This window comes from Tenrec ecaudatus, unplaced genomic scaffold (genome assembly GCF_050624435.1).
Source record: "Tenrec ecaudatus isolate mTenEca1 unplaced genomic scaffold, mTenEca1.hap1 Scaffold_548, whole genome shotgun sequence".
NCBI lineage: Eukaryota > Metazoa > Chordata > Mammalia > Afrosoricida > Tenrecidae > Tenrec > Tenrec ecaudatus.
In genome coordinates this window covers 1,813,471-1,834,924 of record NW_027459459.1, presented here as the reverse complement: position 1 = coordinate 1,834,924, position 21,454 = coordinate 1,813,471, and positions in this window count along the sequence as shown.

Here is a 21,454-nt window from a genome sequence, read left to right as displayed (position 1 = left end):
GCCGACACAAGCCTCCCCTGCAGGGAACACATTGGGCAGCAGGGGGCGTGCAGGACCCACTGAACACACACACCCAGTCCTAGACAGACACATGAATGACAGGGAGGATTTCCTGTTGAATGAGGGTTTCCTCTCTTACCTCTCAGCCACACCAGGGACAATTTTTTTTTCTCTCCACTCACCTCTAAATTTACAGGCTTTTTAATTTCCTCCCTGCATACTTGAACGGAGGAACAAATATTAACGTTACTCTGATCCTTCATACTCATCTTGTATGACCGATTTTCCTTCTCTACAAACTGATTATCATGGTCATTCTCATCCTATCTGTTACTCAAAATCTATTGACAATGAAATACAGGCATGCACAGATTCATGAGTGCAAAGCATGATTTCAAATGTCCTGAGCTCGCTGATCTATTACAGCCCGGGCAGGCCTCTGGAGTTCTTTCTACAATGCTCCCTGTGCACTGTGTGTGATAATTGACTAAAGATCTCTAAGTCTGAGAAAATAAATGGGTGACTTCTGGGGCTAAACTTGTGGCATATCCTTCATAATGCTTGCTCTCCACTGTCTCCCTTGATGCAAAAACAAGTGTTCCAGGCACAGAGGGGAACAGGTGAACTGGAATGAGCTGTCTGGTTCGCGGACTCCTTTGTAAGATTACTCATTGGAGTCCCAAGGAAGTGAACGCTTGTTGGAATGAAAACTTTGATTTCCAAAAGAAAGCAAATGTGTCATAAGAGGAGGACATTCCACACTCATATCTCAGAATGCTTTTTAGAACTGAGAATAGTGTGACTTCACACGTATTTTGAATCTGTGATCAGGGGAACTGATTCCTAGAGAAAGGACATCCTGTTTGGTAGAGTGTCAGCAAAACAGAGGAAAACGCTCAGTTAGAAGCACAGACAGAGTGGCTGCAAAAATGGTATCAAACTTAAGAGCAAGTGAGGATGGTTCAGGACTTGGAAGTTTACTTATTTGCTGTAAGTCTTCATGAGTAAAAGTGACTCAAAAACACCCAGCATCTTTGATGGCCTGAGGTGCAGAATGGTCAGCTAAGTGTAATTACCTAAAATAATCTGAAACCGTTTTTTAAAATTTTAAATGTTAAATAATTTTAAAATTATTTAACATTTAAAATTTAATAAATGTACCAGTCCTAATTAAATTACAGCTATATGTTTTTCAATCAGGAGAACAAAGTATAATAAATAACTAATATATAATATATGCAAATAAAGGTTATTTACAACTCCACTACCCTGGTGGCATAGTGGATTTCACATTGGGATGCTAAGTACAAGGTAAGCAGTTCAAAAGCATCAGCCACTCCAAGGGAGACAGATGAGGCTTTAAAAAGATTTACAAGGAATGTAAATTATATAATCCAAATCCAAAGAAGCCAATAGTATCATAGCTTAAAAAACAAAAACAAAAAATTTTAAATAGTATCAGAGCTTAACTTGTGAGATTCTGGCATGCAGAAGGCCATGGATGACAGTGGAAGCTCAAAATACATTTGCAGGATCTCCACAGGGAATACACCTCCTGTGATTTTCCTCTGACCGTAACTGAGGGGTGGAAAAAGCTGGTGATCAGAGAGTATTGGAGAGATGACTATAGAATTTCAGAGTGACACATCTGACTTTGATGGTTAAAACTTTTCACTTGATCTCTCCTTTTATGAATTTTGTGCTGAATCTGGGTTTTAACATTTTATGTGATTTTTACAAATTTAAGGGATTATTTCTGCTGTGTTTTGTTATTGTTGGTAGCACTTTTGATCCTCATATATTTTTATATGTTTCTTAATGTATGAAGCACAGGGTGGGTGACTCCACAGAATAAGGGTTCCTGGGGGGTTCAGCAAGAGAGATGGGGGAGTTAATAGGAGTTGAAGAAGGAAAAAACATGTTTTCTAACTCTAAAACACTGCTGGATACAATTTAACTGTAGAATGGGATGATGTCTGGATTAGGTCTTAATAAAAGGGTTTTTGTTTGAAAGAAATAAAATGTTAAAACATATTAGTTTTGAAAAAATGTTTTAAAATATTTTTATTTTGAATACTTTCAAAAATTATTTTAACAAAATAATATTGAAAATTAAATAAGAAATCTAACATCGATATAATATTATCTATTATATATTTCATAATAAAATTGCCAATTTCTCAATTAAAAAAGTTTTACAGTGCCTAAAACTCTAAGAGGCAGATTTACTCTACTCTAGACAGTCACTATGAGTCAGTGCCAGTGAGTTACGTTAATTGTGTTTCCAATTTGAATCTTATTTTGGTTGCTTATGTCCATTAGTTTATTTTCTGTATTTTGTTTAAACATATTTAACACTATTGTCAGGAATTGTTTTTTTTCCCATTACCATGGTCTTCATAGAATTTCCTACATTGTGTTTTTAGGTTAATAATCTCATCTTTTCTGTGACATCATTTATGATATTGTTTATATTTATTAACATGTTAATGGTTTTCCTTTTAAAGATATTTTTTCTGGTTGTGCTTCAATTTACAAAGTAGCTTGATAAAAATAACCTTATTCTTCCATCCTTTTGCATTTTCCCCTTCTTTTATAGTGTAAGGACGACTTAACAGAATATTTCCGTTCAACCAATGTCTGAGGTCACCAGAAAAAGCACACCTTATTCACAGGCATTGGATGCAATAGTTTTCTCACAGAGAGAAGAGACAGAGCCGGCTCATCATCAGGAATGGGCACCAGTCTCCACAGCCAGTGGTTTCACACTGTGGCCAGTGCAGGAATGGAGGTTTGCAAGCATCCCTCCTTTGTGCTGAAAGTGAAGAACAGTGTTCCCTCCTCAACAGCAGAGATAGAGAAATAAGGTTGTGCTATAAGGTGGAATCTACTGGAAGGCTGTGCTATAAGGTGGAATCTACTGGAAGGCTGTGCTATAAGGTGGAATCTACTGGAAGGCAGTGATATGGTTTTGTTGTTGTTGTTTTGTATATTCCATGTAATGTATGTAACAATCAGTTTGGGGAATGTTAGCTTATGTTCAGAAGAAGGTAGGTGTGTTGTAGGATGCCAGCTACTAAAGAGTAATTTTAGATCCAGAAGCCTTGGGAAAGGCAGTCAGACAGCAAGGTTATCACATTCCAGTAGCCAGCCTGACACATTTGGTCCTAAGCACACCTGGGTCTGTGATGGACTCTGGGGAAGGGCAGCAGACTGCACTTGGACTGCCTGCTTCTTCAATTTCCAATTCCTATTTGGGTTTATCTCAGATGTATTTTTGTCATGGGCGGTAACATTCTTGAATTTTTGTTCTTTGTTTATCTGTTTTACATTAGATGACACCCAGAATTGATGAACACATCGAGATAGCAAAGAGAATAAGAGATTCTGGGGCCTACAGTAGGGGGTGGCGGGGATAAAAGGGAGCTAATGCCAAGGAGTTCAAGAAGGAAGGGGGTGTTTTGAAACTGATTCTGGTAACAATTGTTCAATGCTGCTTGATGCACTTAAACTAAGAATTGATATGATTATAAGCACCAAATAAAATGGTTTTGGAGAAAAAAATGAGAAAATAATTAAATATTAAATAAAGACTATTCCATTGCTAACAATTTTTTAATTTCAAATTTCTGGCTTATATCATAATCTCTTTTCCAGTTCCATATTTTAGCTAGTGTTTTGAAGTGTTGTACCAGCAAGACTTTCCATCAGTTTCTGATTATGCATGAAGAAATTATCTTTCATTTTTAATTTATTTTTCTCATGGTACATGTATAGGCAACAAAATAAATTTTCAACAATTCTTTTCATGAATGATTCAGTGGCCTTAGATTATCATCATGTTCAACAATTGCCAACAGCTGTAAGCTTTCCTATCACACACATCACAGACACCCATCAAAAAGAATTCTGACTTGACAATTCCCTCCTTTACATGGGACAAATAACTTTTACTTTCTTGCTTCAATTATTTTGAATAGAAGTCTGCTTTAAGTATCTTTCTCTTCATGTGGAAAGAGTGAAGCCTACACTCTGTTCAATACCTTCATTGTCTTTCAGGCAGATTTCTTTCTTAATCAGTATTTTATTGCGGAATATATCTCAATATAATATCTATATAATTATCTATATCTATAGATCATACTTCCTTCCACTGTACCCAATTCAGATTGTCTTCAAGTTGTAGCACTCTCTACCTCCAAAGTTTTTCACAGTGAGGGAGAGTCAGTGTGAGTCCAGACATAAAACTAACCTCAGGGAGAAAGCTGACCTGCAGGAATGCTAAGGACCCATCAGCTCTGGACCAAGTGAAGAAAGAAGTGAGGACAGGAGCCTGGATAAGGACTGCAGTGCCTGGTCAGCGAGAACTGCTGTGCTGACCACTGTGGTAGCTCTACTGCCCATGGCAGGAAACCTGCTGAGACAACTCCACATGCAAATACCAGTCCCATGAAACCACAGCATGCATGTACTTAAATTCATATTTCTTCTTGCCCTGGAGAGCATTTTCTGGATGTCACAAATCTTATCCACATGAACATGAATTTTGTGTGGGTGTTCCTCTTTCTGGTGGCGACTCCGGGAGGTGAGTGCTTCAGAGATTCCTACATGAAGTCTGGAGATGCAGCATCTGAGCGCATGACTCCCTGTGTTTCTCTTTATCCCCAGGTGTCCTGGCCCAGGTGCAGCTACAAGAGTCAGGCCCTGGACTGGTGAAGCCCTCACAGACCCTGTCTCTCACCTGTGCTGTCTCTGGATTCTCTTTAACCAGCAATCATGTTACCTGGATCCGCCAGGCTCTAGGAAAGGGTCTGGAGTGGATTGGGGTAATATGGCATAATGGGGGCACAAAGTATAATCCAGCTCTCCAATCCCGGGTCAGCATCAACAGGGACACCTCCAAGGGTGAAGTTTATTTAAAACTGAGCTCCATGAATCCTGAGGACACAGCCATGTATTATTGTGCTAGAGACACAGTGATGGGAAGTCAGTGTGAGCCCAGACACAAACCTTAGTACATCAGGTCATGGTTTCAGCAGATGTGAAAGAGACAAGTCAATGATGTTTCCCATCAAAAGCTGTGGTTTCCCCACCTTGTCAGCACCTCTCTAGGGACCACCAAGCACAGACTCTAGGGAACCTTCATGTGTCTGAACTTGCCTTCTTTTGAGTGGAATGGGTTTTGTCTGTGTTTCACCGTTTATGCAAAGGCAGTCTTCAAAGTAACAAGTATCGATGAAATCTCAGTTTACATTCAGGGTACTAACTAGTGCTATTTGTTGTCAAAGTTAGAAATATAAAACAAAACAAAACAAAAACAAACTCACTGTCGTCCAGTTGATGACAATTTACAGTGACGCCCTGTGGGTTTCTGAAATTTTAACTGCTTATGGGAGTAGAAAGCCCTGTCTTTCTTCTTTGCAGTGGGCACTTGCATACAGATCTCAGCCCAACACATGACCACTATGCCACCAGCCTTGTTATAAAAATATTAGTGCAGGAAAAATTCTCATGTGAGCTTCAAATTTTCTCCAAGCCATCAGGTGGATGTTCAATGTTTTCATTCCAGTGAACACTCACAAGTCTACATTTATGTAGTAATTTTAACTCAGAATGACCTAAATAATATTGAATATGTTGAATTGTTGTTACCCTTGAATTGGCTTCAACTCCCAGAGATCCCATGTAGAACAGGATGAAATACTGCTCGGAACTGCACTCTGCTTACAATCATTCCTCCATTTGGACTCATCATTGCAACCTTTGTGACAATCCACCTCCTTGAAAGACTCTCTATTTTTCATTGACAGTCTACTTTACCAAGCACAGGACCAATCTCGGGGTTGTGGTGCTCCTAATGACATGCTCAAATAAAGGAAATAAAGGCTTACTTGAATGCTTCCAAGAAGCAGCCAATCGGAAGGACCTTGGGCCTCTACTCAAGCACTCCCTCAATGCATGAATACTTTCTTCTATTAAATTGGCATTCTATGATGCTCACCCTCCAGACACAACCGCTGAAGCCAAAGTGGGTGAACAAGCAAATGTGGTGAAGAAAGCTGATGGTGCCCGGCTATCACAAGAGATAGTGTCTGGGGTCTTAAAGGCTTGAAGGTGAACAAGCGGCCATCTAGCTCAGAAGCACCAAAGCCCACATGGAAGAAGCACCACCAGCCTGTGCGATCACGGGGTGTCAAAGGGATCAGGTATAAGGCATCATCAGAAAAAAAATGTCTTACCATAGTGAATGAAAGGGGAAGTGCAGAGTGGAAACTCAAAGCCCATTTGTCGGCTGCTGGAGATCCCCTCGCAGAGGGGTCTAGGGGAGGAAATGTAGCACCGATGAAGAATATAGCTTTCCTCCAGTTCCTAAATGTTTCCTCCCTCCCCCACCCCTCCCCCCCCCAACTATCATGATCCGAATTCTACCTTGAAAGTCTGGATAGAACAGAGGATGTACACTGATGCAGATAGGAGCTGGAGGCACAGTGAATCCAGGGTGGATGATACCTTTAGGAGCAGGGGTGTGAGGGGCAATACTGGGAGGGTAGAGGGTGAGTGGGTCGGAAAGGGGGAACCGATTACAAGGATCTACATGTGACCTCCTCCCTGTGGGACGGACAACAGAAAAGGGGGTGAAGGGAGATGCCACACAGGGAAAGATATGACAAAATAATAATTTATAAATTATCAAGGGCTCATTAGGGAGGGGGGAGCAGAGAGGGGGGGAGGACTTGATGCAAAGGGCTTAAGTGGAGAGCAAATGCTTTCAAAACAATGAGGGCAAAGAATGTACAGATGTGCTTTATACAATTGATGTATGTATGGATTGTGATAAGAGTTGTATGAGTCCCTAATAAAATATTTTTTTTAAAAGCAGCCAAGATGTGCTTATTCCAAGACAGACCTGCTTGTCCTTCAGGCAGCCCGTGATATATTTAATATTATTCTCTAACACCATAACCCAAGTACATCAATTCATCTTGGATATTTCTCATAGGGTATTTGACCTTTACTAGAGTCGCTCTTAGTTATCACAACTGTGGCAGCTGTTTCTGACACTACAGATAGTGTCCAGGGTTGCTACGGAAAACACACAATATATAGGACAGCATATTCTACATATACTACAGTGAATACTCACGGAACAAAAAATAGCAGTAGCACTGACGTTGAAGAAATCTATATGACGTCTTAACACTGGTCACCATGAAGAGAAATGTTAATCTTCAGAATGTAAAGGTAGATTCATGCAAGTTATACTCAGGAGAACTTGGACCACAAAGGTATGTGGCACAATGATTAAATGCTCAATTTTAGCAAAAAGATTGGCAGTTCAAAACCACTCCGTGATTCCGTTGGTTAAAGAACTGATAACTTTCTCCAATCAGTATTTCAGAAAAGAAAATTCTATTCAGACGGTTCTCTTTCATGTTAGAGACTTCATTAGAAGTCTCTAACAACAATCCTGCGCTCATATAACCTTGGATGCATAAAGTTCGATTGATATGCAGACAAGACATGTGCTGCCAATAATTATCCAAGACACAGTGAACGTCAACATAAGAGCACTTATAAAGACAATGTATTCTGTTACATATTTCCCTTTGCTAGATGTGCTTTTCTGCATAAATCATATACCATTTCCCTAGCACTGTTATTCAACCCGGGAAGAATGTTGTGTATTTTGATTTCTTTTTTATTATGTTAAGTACCAAAGAGTCAGTTCCAATTCACAGTGATTGAAAATACAATAGAACTAAAAAACGTCTCCCTCAACACCATAATCAAAATGAATATTTTTAGCTCATTGTTACAGCCACTGTGTCAATCTATCTCATCATGTACCTTGTTCTTCATTGATCTCCTACTTTATCATGGATGATGTCTTTCTCAAGGGACAGGAATCATAACTTTACATGAAACAAAGTCGCCCCATCCTTGATTCTGAGGAACTCTCTCACTGTACTCCCTTCAAAACAGATCCATTTGTTATATTGCCAGTCCACCCCACAGTACTTTCATTATTCTTTTTCAACATCACAAGTTGAAGGCCATCATTTTTTCTATGACCTTCCTTATTTATAGTCCAGGGTTAATATTTATATAATAATATTGAAAATGTCATGACTTGGTTTCTAAAAGGGACCTTTAAGAAACCCTGTAACATGTGCCTGTTGGTGCAGAGATATGAAGGGATATGGTGGTGCTGAGGGATAGGATATGGTTGCTCACCACAAGGTCAGGGATTCAAACCAGATAAGGAATCCTCCTGAGTAAGAAGTTGTCTATTCCTGTAAGTAATTACAGTCACAGAAAAGCCTAAGGAGCAGTTCTAACAAGTCTTATAGCATTCCTATTAGAATAGATGCACTCACAGGGGGTTTGGTTTTGGAGGAAGAGCTTGTTCGTTTCCTAAAGCAGCTGCTTGCTTTCTTGGTTTTTCTTCAGTGTAGAAGAAGATCTGGTATGTTTCTAGCTCTCAGACCTAACAAAAAATAAATTAATTAATGAAATAGTAGAAGTATATGTTCACATCAAACAATACTGTACACTGGAACTCTGATAATTTTATAGTTGCAAATATTGGAATCTAAGGAGCCTACTAGTTTAAGGCATGCCTGTGGGTCACATCACTCCCATCTCTGTCATCCAACTTGTTTCAGCAACCAGCTCTGGAGACACTTTGTTGTGGAGCTGTGGTGCCTGTGAATTATCACTCTGATCATAGTCCCCACCTCTTATAACAGCCAGGAATACTCCTAGGGAAATGCCTGTTGTGGTTTCTTTCATAACGAGACCACCACCATCACCGCCCTGTGATAAGAGGATTCCAGAGCCTTCTGAGTAAGGGAGCTTTTGATATAGAAACGTCAGTCTCCTTTCTCTTCCGCCTGATAGTACTAGTTCTCCCATCAGGTCAGTGGCTGGGAGATGCAGAGGGTCACAGCAGATTCAAAGACCCATTGGTCCTTTAATGCTTGTTCCGAAGACTCCAGTGGTCCTGTACGAAACACAGGTTGGGTTGGGAAGACAGCATTGGGGTTCACACTGACTCTTCTTTACTGTTTATCTTGCACACTCATACAAAGTTGTGTCCTCAATTTCAATCCATTAATTTTCACAGGAAAAATATTTTTGAAATAATTTCTTTAAAAAAATCATTTCATTGTGGGCTCATATACTTCTTATCACAATCCATACATACATCCATTGTGTCAAAAAACATATGTACATTTGTTGCCATCATCCTCAAAACATTTGTCTTCTACTTGAGTCCTTAGTATCTGCTGCTCATTTTCCTCCTCCCTCGCCACTCCCCCCTACCTCATGAACTCTTCATCATTCATAAATTTTTATTTTGTCATATATTACACTGTCCGACATCTTCCCCCGCCTTCTTCTCTGCTGTCCATCCCCCAGGGAGAAGGCTATAGGTAGATTCTTGTAAGCAGTTCCATCTCTCTACCCCACATTCTCTCCAACCTTCAGGTATTGCAATTCTCACCACTGGTCCTGAAGGAGTCATCTGTCTAAGATTCCCTGTGTTTCCAGTTGCTATCTGTACCTATGTACATCCTCTGGTCTTGCCAGATTTGTAAGGTAGAATTGGGATCATGATAGTGGTGGGAGAAAGCATTCAAGAAGTAGAGGAAAGTTATATGTTTCATTGTTGCTACTGTGCACCCTGACTGGCTCATCTCCTCCCCACCACCCTTCAGTAAGGGGTGTCCGGTTGGCTACCAATGGACTTTGAGTATCCACTCTGCACTCACCCACATTTTCAATGATATGATTTTTTGTTCCTTGATGCTTGATACCTGATCCTTTTGACAGCTCGTGGTCACACAGGCTGGTGTGTTTCTTCCATGTGGGCTTTGTTGCTTCTGAACTAGATGGCCACTTATTTATCTTAGAGTCCTTAAGACACCACATGCTATATCTTTTGATAGCTGGGCACCATCAGCTTTCTTCGCCACATTTGCTTATGCACACATTTGTCTTCATTGATTGTATCAGGGAAGTGGGCACCCACTGATATGATTTTTAGTTCTTTGATGTCTGATAACTGGTACCTTCTGTACTTCGTGGTCAGCCAAGCTGGTGTGCATCTTCCATGTGGGCTTTGATGCTTCTCAGCTAGATGGCCGCTTGTTTATCTTCAAACTTTTAACACTGCAGATGCTATATCTTTTGATAGCCAGGCACCATCAGCTTTCTTCACCACATTTGCTTATGCACATGTTGATCTTCAGCAATCGTGTTGGGAAGGTGTGCATCCTGGAATGCCAATTTAATAGAACAAAGTGTTTTTCCATTGAGTAAGTGCTTGAGTGAAGGCCCAACGTCCATCTGCTGCCTTAATACTAAACCTATTAATATATGCACATACATCTGTTTCCCTCTACTCATATAAAATATTTACATATGTACATTCCAGTCTTTAGACCTCTATAAATACCCTTTGTCACCTAGTTCTTTCCTCTATTTTCTTTTACTTTCCTCTGTCCCACTATCATGCTCAGCCTTCATTTGGGTTTCAGTAATTTCGGTTACCTTGCCCTTGCTGAATCCCTACCAGGTCACTCACACTCTCCTTGCTACTGAGTTTGGATCACTTATTGCTCCCCTGTCCCTGGGTTGGTTAGCACCACCTCCTTTCCCCCTCCTACTTCTCTCCAATGTCCCTCCAGAACCATTGGTCCCGTAGGTTTCTCTTCCAGACTGTTTATCCAGTCTATCATATTTAGATAGATCTGTAGAGATAATAATATGCACCAAAATCAAGTCATAGCAAGATAGGCGATGAGTGAGAAGACAGCTAGGACAACAAAAAAGGAATCCAATTACCCATGCAAGAGTAAATTAATTAAAAGAAAAAAATTTTTAAAGGAGAGAAAAACCTGCAAATAGATCAAGGTCTGATTTTTGATCTCTAGGTATGTTCCCCAGTCAGGTCCAATGGGGTACCATGCTTCGGCCCCCGAGTCTGTCCTTTGTACTCCCTCGGGGGCTCCCTGCTCTGCTTCTACGGTTGCTCTGCAGCACACTTTTAGTGGTTTGTCACAGAGTCAGTCTTAGCCAGTCCTGGCCCTGAGTCTGCAGTGTTGACCCCTTAGGGCCCGGGGCCATCAAGGGATGGTGTGTCTCTTAGTGGGATCAGCCATATTGTCCACTCAGGCCATTGGCTGCTCAGAGTGGGGATATCGTCCTCCAGGCCTGATAGGCCAGGATGTGCTCCATTGTCTCTTCCTCCCCATTCTTTGCTCCCATTTGCTCTCATCAAAAATGCCCCTCTCCGCTAGGTGCAGCTTCAATGCCGTCCTCTCAAGTAAATGAAATAATTTCTTCAGGTAATTAATCTGCCTGGATTAGTGAAACATTCTGCTGTGTGACCTTGGGCTTTATATATGCACCAATTTGTTCGAGTATCTTCTCTAGATTCTACCTAATTCACATCCAGAAAACCTGAAACACGAGTGTGTGTGTTTTTTGTTTTTTTTTACTGGTGGACATTTCCAGAGAAGAGTGTCTTAGGGATTCGGAGACAAGTCTAGCAGTAGTCCACTTGAACTGTGATTGTCCTTTTTCCCTCAGGCCAATCTCAGGTGCAGTTGTAGGGATTGCCCCCCCCCCCCAATAAAAAACAACAACACCGAATTTACTGCTGTTGAATCAATTAAGACTCATAGAAACTGTAAAGGACAAAACATCATTGCTCTTTTGAACTTCTGAGACTCTGAAACCTTCTATGATCAGAAAGTTTTATCTTTCTCCTGAGGATTAGATGGTGGTCTTGAACTGCAGAACTTGTAATTAATAGTCTATTGTGTAATTCACAACACCACTGGATTTCCTAAGTTTGATTTGTGTGTGTGTGGCTTTGACCTTTGTTATGACAGATATATTTCATTTTTTTAAATTAATGAGTAATTTCTTTAAAATTTGATCAGTAATAGATGCTTGGATCTTGTTCAGAAGTTAATTATAATGATAATAAAATTATAATTATAGATTAGTTAGAGTGTGTTATTTTCACAAAGTTGAGCCTTCCTCTTCATAAACATGGTCTATTATTCTAATTATTTGCATTTCTTTTGGTATCTTGGAGTAGTGTTTTTCTTATAGTTTTCTTTATACAAGAATTTTGTTTCTCTGCTTAGGTTTATTCCATTTATTTTATCTTTTAGGTAGCTATTATAAATTGTATTATTTTCTGATTTAATTTTTAGAGCTTTCAATATTATTCTTCTAGGGCTTTTGCATTTTCTATGTTTAGAAAATCATCAGCAATTATAGAGAGTTATCAGCAATTATTGAGTGTTTTATTTCTTTGATGTCATTTTGGATGCATTTGTTTTACATTTGTTGATTGATAGCTATTGTTCAGAGTTTGTGTTAGTCAGGATTAACTAGAGAAACAAATTCATAGACACTCAAATCTGTTTAAGAAAGACCTTTATATAAAAGAGCAATTGTATATTGAGAAAACATCCCAACCAAATCCAGATCAAGTCCATAAGTCCTATATTAACCCATATGTCCGATATCAATCTACAAATTCTTCTTCAGACTCATGCAACACATGCAATGACCACAGGTCAGTAGGTGGAAAGACGTGGATCCAGTGGCAATGGAAGCATCTCAACACTGGCAGGGGTCTCTACAGGCTCCTCCAGCTGCAGGACTCTAGTGTAGCTCCATGTGTCTTATCAGTAGGAATGTCTCGCAGGGAGTGTGGAGGAAAAGCCATTCCCCCACAATGAATCACGGGTTTGATAGGCACAATCGTACAGTTGAGGTATATAATGATTATAATAATGTCATAGAGAATAAGGAGAGATAGAAGAGAGATTTAAATAATGGAATCAGACACGTTTCATGATAGCATGCTCACCTCAGTCCAGATTGATGGTCCACGTGGAGATGGTAGACATGAGGGCAGGAGGGAGGGGGAGGGGAAGGGGGACAAGGGGAAAGGAAACAGGGGAGCAAGGATGGTGGGATGGGGAGAGAGCCAGAGAGCGAAGAGAGAGAGCTTTTTACTGCTAACCCAGGCGTATATATCTTTTTTTTGGGGGGGGGGGCGTGCAAGCCCCTAATTACAGATTAATACATAGAGGAAAAGGTTGTGCTATAGGTTATACAGTAATGGGAGCGCAGTGATCTGAGGGTACATACCTAAAGGAATAGGAGGGATTAAGGGTATATATGTGACAAGATGGGCAGATCCTAGGTTCAGGATGGCAGCCTAACTTTGCATGTCACCAAGCGGATTTGACCTGTTCTCTGGCTCTCCATGGAAACATTATCAGTAGGATGTGAACCCCACCTACAGTGGACCAGATTTCCTCACGGAGAATATCTCTAAACATATGACCTCCCACCATGTGCTGGAATATAGCCTCTAATGTTTGGCATATCTTTGGGGGAGACAAAGCTGGGAAGGCATTTGTATCCTACAAGGGAGTGAGTGTGGATCCCATCTCCAGCAAGCTATTTATTTCCATAGTGTTACCAAATGAGGTCATCAAGCTATCACCTGATTGACAGGCTAAATTCCACCCCATTCGCTATCAAAATTCTCAAGTTGACACCAGATTATGTAACTACCACAGAGTTTCAGCACAATATGAACTAAGATTGGTATTTAATGGTAGCCTTATCTAGTTCCAATTTGAAAGGAGAATGCCTTCACTTACTCTCCATTGAGTTCAATGTTTGTCATTGACTTTGCATTTTAGGGCCTATCAAATCAGTTTGGACTCACAGCAACATGAGAGAAAACAGAATGAAGCACGGGTCTTGCTTCATCCTCACAGCTGTGATTCATGAGGCCTTTGTTGCAGTTACTGTGCCAATGTATTGTGTTAAAGGTCAGCTTTTTAAAAATTACTTTATGCTTTATAAAGCATTAGGTCCTTATTCAAGCTCTGATTTTCCTGACATATGTCCAAAGTACTTGAGATGAAGTAATCACCTCACTTATTTCTATTAAGCATTAAACATCATCCAATATACAATTGTTTGTTGTTCTGGTGGTCCACCCTACCATCAAATTATTCACCAGTACCACAATTCAAGTACATCGTTTGATTTTCTATCTTTTTCATTAATTGTCTGACTTGCACGTGTATATGAGACAATTGGAAACCGCATAGTTTGGGCCAGGTACATCTCAGTCCTCAAAGTGTCATCCTTGCTCTTCAACCTGTAAGGAGGTCTGTGCAGCAGGTTTGCTCAACGAACTGCATCATTTAATTGACTGTGGCTTCCATGAGTATTGATTGCAGATCCAAGCGAGATGAACTCCTTCACGGCTTCAATATTATCTCCATTTATCTGATATTTTCCATTGGTCACATAGTGGAGAGTTTAATTTCTTTACATTGAATTTTAAACTAAAGGGAAAGCAGCAGTCCCGCTCTTTATCAGTAAGTTTTACAAGCCATGCTGCCTTACAATATGTAGTTTTGTGTCATTTGTAAATGACAGATCATTAACATGACTTCCTACAATCTTGATGTCGTAGTTTTCAGTTAGTACAGCTTCTCAGGTTATTTGCTGAGTATAGCATGTTTCTCAGAGAAACTACTGAAGTTTTCAATGATTCTATATTACTGTGATGTACACTGAAAATCCATGGAAACAAAAAAATACACCACAGATTGCATTGAAGGTATATGTTTAAAAGAAGAAGAAAAAAGATTCCATGAAAGTACTAAAAATGTTATCTGGGAAATATGGCCAGGTCCTCTCTAACTATTCCACGAAAATATCTGAAAAACAAAATCAACCAAATAATAACAACACCAATGAGTAATGCAAGTTAACATATTTGTATGTGTATCTTTGCAACGTGAATGCCTCCTTTAGTCATGTATCTATTCATTTCTTTTGCCCATTTTGTGTCTCGAAACTGTACATGTACATTGTCTCAACTGGGCTGATTTAGATGTTAGAAAAAATAAAGAGGATTAAATTCTCAAGAGAATCTTCAGAGAAACGAGGAAACACAGTAGAATTAATATCCACTGTCAATTGGGGGTTTTAATGAAATCAGAATTTCTTAACACTCTCTATGCTTTCTGTGTCCAGACATTTTCTCTGCTCTTCAGCTTAAGGACCTTGAGTTCTCAATAAATGGAGGCCAATCCCAGAGAAAATGAAGACATTACACTTTCTCTTTTCGGTTTTTGAGAAAAGACTGAAAGCTTCTCTACTTTTTCCTCCTGAGACTCTAACACGCAGATCACACCTTCAATTTTTGGGTTAAATTTCAAAACATGATGAAAGACATGACACTGTGGTCAGAGATCTCTACGAACTACCTAACTTGTCCATAAGTTTTTATTTTCTTTCAGATATTCTTTGGCCTGGTGGTTATGTATTTCTCACAATATCAAGATATTTTAAAATGGTTGATATAAAAGAGGCTTATATTAGTAGTCATCATGGATTTTTCTCCCTGTCCTGGGTGCCCTGTGACAGGTACACCATCAGGATTTGAGCCCAGGAGTGATGAATCCCTCACAAATTCTCCCCCTAAGATTTTCTGTCTCTTGTGGTTCCATATTTCTGGAGCTAAATCTACCACAACCTGCAGAAAAGTTTGCAGTGGTTGTAATCAATATGTTGATCAGCAGAAAACAATTACCCACCTCAAAGGAGTTGACTATCAAGCTCCAGAAGAACATCCACCAAGTCGTTCACCCCGCAACTGAGCTCAATGACCACTGAGGGACACAGCTGTCCATTACTGTGTGAGAGGAACAGTGAGAGGACTCAGTGCCATACCAGGCGCAAACTTCCCTGCAATAATGACCTCAGTCTATAGGGATCACATGGGCTGCACAGAGCATAGGAGCCAGACTTCTGGGCAAGGGCAATGGGGGAGGCAGAGGAGCAAGGAGCTTCCTGTTAGTATCTAGGGTTTCCTTTCCCTCCAAAATAGTTTCTCCAATAATCTTTGCTTCCTTAATATTTATTACAAAATCACACATCAATTTCAATGTTAATTCATTTATAAGTTGTATGCATAAACACAGTTAAATATATGTATGCATGCACACATGAATCGTGAGGGTATAGTGGTTGCTCATTAAGCTGAGACTTCAAATTTCAGGAGATCTGAACCACCAGCTGTTCCACAGTAGAGAAATGGGTCTTGCTGTTCCCATAAAGAGTTACAGCTTCAGAAATGCTCACGGGCAGTTCTGTCCTGTCCCCGTGAGTCACTGTGAGTCTGCACTGACTCATGGCAGTGAGTGAGTGTGAGTGACGAATACATGGATGTATACTATATTATTTGTATCATTAACATGAATGGTTGTACTGGGTTAAATGAAAATGAAATCACAATACAACAAACTGTGGGGTTTATCTGAAGAGAACTTAGAAGGCAGTTCATAACCACACACATTTGAATAGTGTGGAAGCAAAACTCTGAAATTGATTACCTCCATTTCCAATTAATGGACCTAGAAAAAGATGAGTATGCATAGGTAGTATCCATAGAATAGGTAGCAGAGGGGAGGAGGCAATATAAAAGGAACCAAGATAAATGAAATTATAGGAACACCATCAGTAAGCCAATGATATGAAAACTGACTCTTTTAGAAAATAAAGAAAAGTGAAAATTAGCCAGGTTTCCTGATCATGACAAAAGAAGGGGGACTTGAATCTCCCAGATCAGAAACCAGAGAGACACCATTCTGCATGTTTTGTGGACATGCCTTATGAACAGCTTCCTGTCCACAGGGTACAAATGTCACTGAAATGTGGGAATGCCTTGGAAGGCAAGAAAATCAGTAAGATACCCACACAAGAAACATATAATTGAATGGCCACTATGATCATGTGTATCCATATCTTAATGGGAATGAGAGAGGATGCATTGTGAGCGTTCATACCACAAAGTTAAAAAGTTTGTTTTGTATGTAATATAAAGTTTACAAATAGAAAACTACTTTATAAAATATTGATAATATAGAACAATTAAAGCAATGCTTGATAAACAGTTTGTTAAAGTGCAGTTTTTCTTTGATAGTGTTTGTATTTCTCTGGGTCCGAGGGAGAATTATTGCCTAAATTTTCTACTCATCTGCTTCTAAATATCAGGGGATATGCAAATGCAACTGTCTGCTGATAAACCAGCCACAGTCCCTGATGTGGGCCTTCTCAGAAGACAGTCTGTCTCCGGGGTCTTAGTTACTATTTTGAACACAGGAGCTAGTACAGAGGACACATAATGAATTTTATACCAAAGTTGGCTTTCATTTTGACAATTTTACATGGCAATTGCTGAGAGCTTGCTGTATGTGTGTATAATTGCGATTGTCTGTGATTGTATGTGTGTCGTCTAATCACAGTGACTCTATGTTTAGAGGTGTCCAGTGTAAGGTGCAACTGGTGGAGTCTGGGGGTGACCTAAGAAAGCCTGGGGGTTCACTGAGACTCTCCTGTGCAGCCTCTGGATTCACCTTCAGTGACTATGGCATGAACTGGGTACGCCAGGTTTCAGGGAAAGGCCTGCAGTGGGGGGCAACCATAAGCTATGATGGTGGTAGTACATACTACACAGACTCTGTAAAAGGACGATTCACCATCTCCAGAGACAACTCCAAGAACACGCTGTATCTTCAAATGAACAACCTGAAAGCTGAGGACACGGCCATGTATTACTGTGCAAGTGACACAGTGAGGGGAAGTCAGTGTGTGCCCAGACACAAACCCCACTTGCAGGGAGGTGACTGGTCCCCAGGAGGCACTCAGGACCCTCAGAGCACAGGACTCAGACCCAGGAGCAAGTGCAGCGTGAGCTTCAACGCTAGTTTCCTGTTGTCATGTGTGGATTCTCTAAATTTTAGAGTTCCCTCGGGGAATCTCCGTCTAATTTAAAAATAATAATTCTGTGCCTACTCCTGTTATCTATATTCAAAAATTATATTGTAACAGGAAAAGATATTCTGTCCTACAGCAACAATCAACTTGTTAACCTTTAAGGACAAGAAATGACTCTGCCAGGGGTCCCTGCATCAGAGTTCTCATGACTTTCAGATAAATACTTTCCAATCAGACTCTAGAAACATTGTAGCTGGCAAAGTTAAGTCTTAAGTGTTTGACTATTTGCTGAAAATTTCACAGCATGTTCTTCCAACACAATTTGTGAGGCATTCTGACAATCATCTAGCTAATGATGTAGTTAAAATCTAGGCAGTCAGCATGTTTTATGTTGAAATTATTCTTCACATGACACAGGTTTTGTTGCTGCTGTTGTTTGGTTTGGTTGTTTTCCTAATCTGGATGGTAGCCTACGTGTGTGTGTCTTTTCTGGAGCCCCATATGAAAACACACAAGCTCATCCATTGCATTTTATTATCTGTGTGCTAATGTCTTGTGTTGATCTATCCTTCAGAACCTTCAACCCGTGATAATCCAGAGAGACATGAACTTATCTGTGCAAATTCAGTATTCAGGGAGATCTCTAGGGCCAAAAGGGATCATTCAGTTCTTCATGCTGGATGCTGTATCTTCACCTTCACAGCCCCACAGAATGTTGGCCACTCTTTCTTGTTTCACCCAGAGAGTCCATACCTGTCACTCTCCTTCTGGTGGCTTTGCTACTATTTTGTATTGGGATACCAGTAACATTCCCAGTATCAAGTGACATGCAACTTTACGTGAGAATTTTCGGATATTTCAGTATAAGAATCTGTATTAAATGTAAAATTAGGTGTGAATGACATTATTAACGATGACATTTTGTATGAGAAATATCTTCCTGTGACAAAGGTAAATTGCTTTACAGTGATATGTACTCTTTCCACAGTAGAATGACTCTTAAGTAGACATAGCAGTGTAGTTGTTGAAGAAAAGCTCTTTCTCTTTAGTGACTTACAAAAGCCATTCCTATTTACAGCAATCATTGAATTGGAGCCACTTTGGGAAGAATTCACTAAGATTGCTAGATTTAGCTGATCTTCTAACTTTTGAATAATTCTACCATAATCTAATGGAGAAGAGAAAATGTGTATCTGACAGTTTAAATGTTCTTGGTTTTGTTATGTGTGTCTGATAAATATATAAGTTCCCGATAGTAGAGGACTACTGACTTTATTCCTAAAGTCATCCTCAATGCTAAGCCAAGTCTACCTCCTCAGCCATCTTCCCCATCACTTTCTGTGTTCTGGAAGAATGGGACCTTCGTCTTGGTGAATGGAAAAGTCATGGACAGGATTGTGTTCTCTGAGGATACAGTCAACAATCTCAACCCAGATGAACCCATTTTAAAATATATTAGAAAGCTACCAATGATATGAAAATCTCCAACCAGATATAGTTTCATGATGTATTTATTTAAATTTAGGTCTCATTCACTCTTTATAATATATCTCAGAACCATGGACCTCATTCCCAAGAATATGTCAGTTTCGTCATATTGGGGCAGCTCTCAGAGGTGAGTAGGTCAGAGACTGAAATGAGAAGGTTTGGCAATACTTCATCTGAGCACCTGGATCTCTGTCTCCAGGCCAATGTGCTGGGGTTGGACCAATGTATAAAGTGTATACATTTTGTCTCACTATTCTGTCTCCTGATTCTCTTACATCAGCTACGAGTCAGCATATTATGGAGTGGTGTGTGCAGACTATACTCCTCCTCCCATATATCAAGTACACATCCCCAGTGACCCTGTTCATAGTCACATTCATTGAACACTGAGCTCCATTGCTGCGCAGGCCATTGCCGTGCATCCCTGTGAAAGGAGGTGGGGGAGAAGGCAATGTGACTCCTGAAGTCCAGGAGAAGAAAGGCGTATGAGCTGCATAATGCTACATGATCTCCGTTTTTGTGTATTCTTGTTTTTTCTTACACGTAATGTACATTATTGGATAGAATGTTCTTTATTTTCTATAGTAATAGTCTCCAAAAATAAATACCCACTTTATGTTTTTCTTTGTATCAGGTCATCTTTGTGACCTTGTTAACGATACTATTTATACCACATTTATTGACATTTTCCTGTAGATTTTTTTATCATAATTTTAGAGTTTCATATTTAATTTTATAATACCCATCTCTGTGTCAATCATGTATCCCAAATTGATGTGTATCACTTACAACCGTTTCTTACTATTTTGTATTACCCATAATATTTGTGGATAGATGGGCATGTTCAATATGTCCATATATATCAGCATATTATGTTCTGTATGATGTTTTCTATTGAGGACTGATTATGACCAAAGTTCTGCTAGACTTTAATTGTCAGAGTTTGTTAAAATATAGTCATGGATCCATTTGTAGTTAACTACAAACAATGTACTTCACTGCTAACCTTGGTTTTTATTTAAAATACTAAAGGACTCAAATTCCTCTATAAAACTCTTTTTAAAATGTGTTTGCTTTGTGTTCACTTGCTCTATCGCTAGAGAGAATCTCGATATTAACTTCCCTGATGCACCCTGCTGTTATTTTTACTGAGTGCGGGTCACTGTTGTGGCAGGGTGTGGGCCATGAGCATTTCTCTGGTCTTTTGACTGAGCCTCATTCCAAGGGGGTCCTCCTGGACCGGGCTCTGAGATGTGGTTTCTACCTGTTCCTTTTAGTCTGCGAAGGTTCTACGGATCTACACATCTGCCTACCCTTTCCCATTGGGCAGAGAACTTTTCTTCCAAGTTGTTCATTCCGTTGGTGCAAAGGTTTTCCCCAGTGCCTTCAGCTACTAATCATTAAGCTCTTCCTCTTCAGATGGAAGACTTCATGCCTAAATAGAGAGGTGGTCTGGGGCATGACTTTAGACTTGTCCTTTTAAAGATAGATTTTTTTTGTCTTACGGTGGCTTTTATTATTATTTTTTGACACTTTTTTTAATTTTAACAATTTATTAGGGGCTCATACAACACTTATCACAATCCATACATAAACATACATCAATTGTATAAAGCACATCTGTACGTTCTTTGCCCTAATCATTTCCTTTTTTTTTTCCTTTTCTTTTTTTACATTTTATTCGGGGCTCATAGAACTCTTATCACAATACATACATATACAAACATCAATTGTATAAAGCACATCCGCACATTCCCTGCCCCAATCATTCTCAAAGCATTTGCTCTCCACTTAAGCCCTTTGCAACAGGTCCTCTTTTTTTTCCCTCCCTCCCCACTCCCCCCTCCCTCATGTGTCCTTGGTAATATATACATTGTTATTTTGTCATATCTTGCCCTATCTGGAGTCTCCCTTCCACCCCTTCTCTGCCGTCCATCTCCCAGGGAGGAGGTCACTTGTGGATCCTTGTAATCAGTTCCCCATTTCCAACCCACTCACCCTACACTCTCCCAGCATCGCCCCTCACACCCTTGGTCCTGAAGGTATCATCCACCCTGGATTCCCTGTGCCTCCAGCCCCCATATGCGCCAGTGTACAACCTCTGCCCTATCCAGTCCTGCAA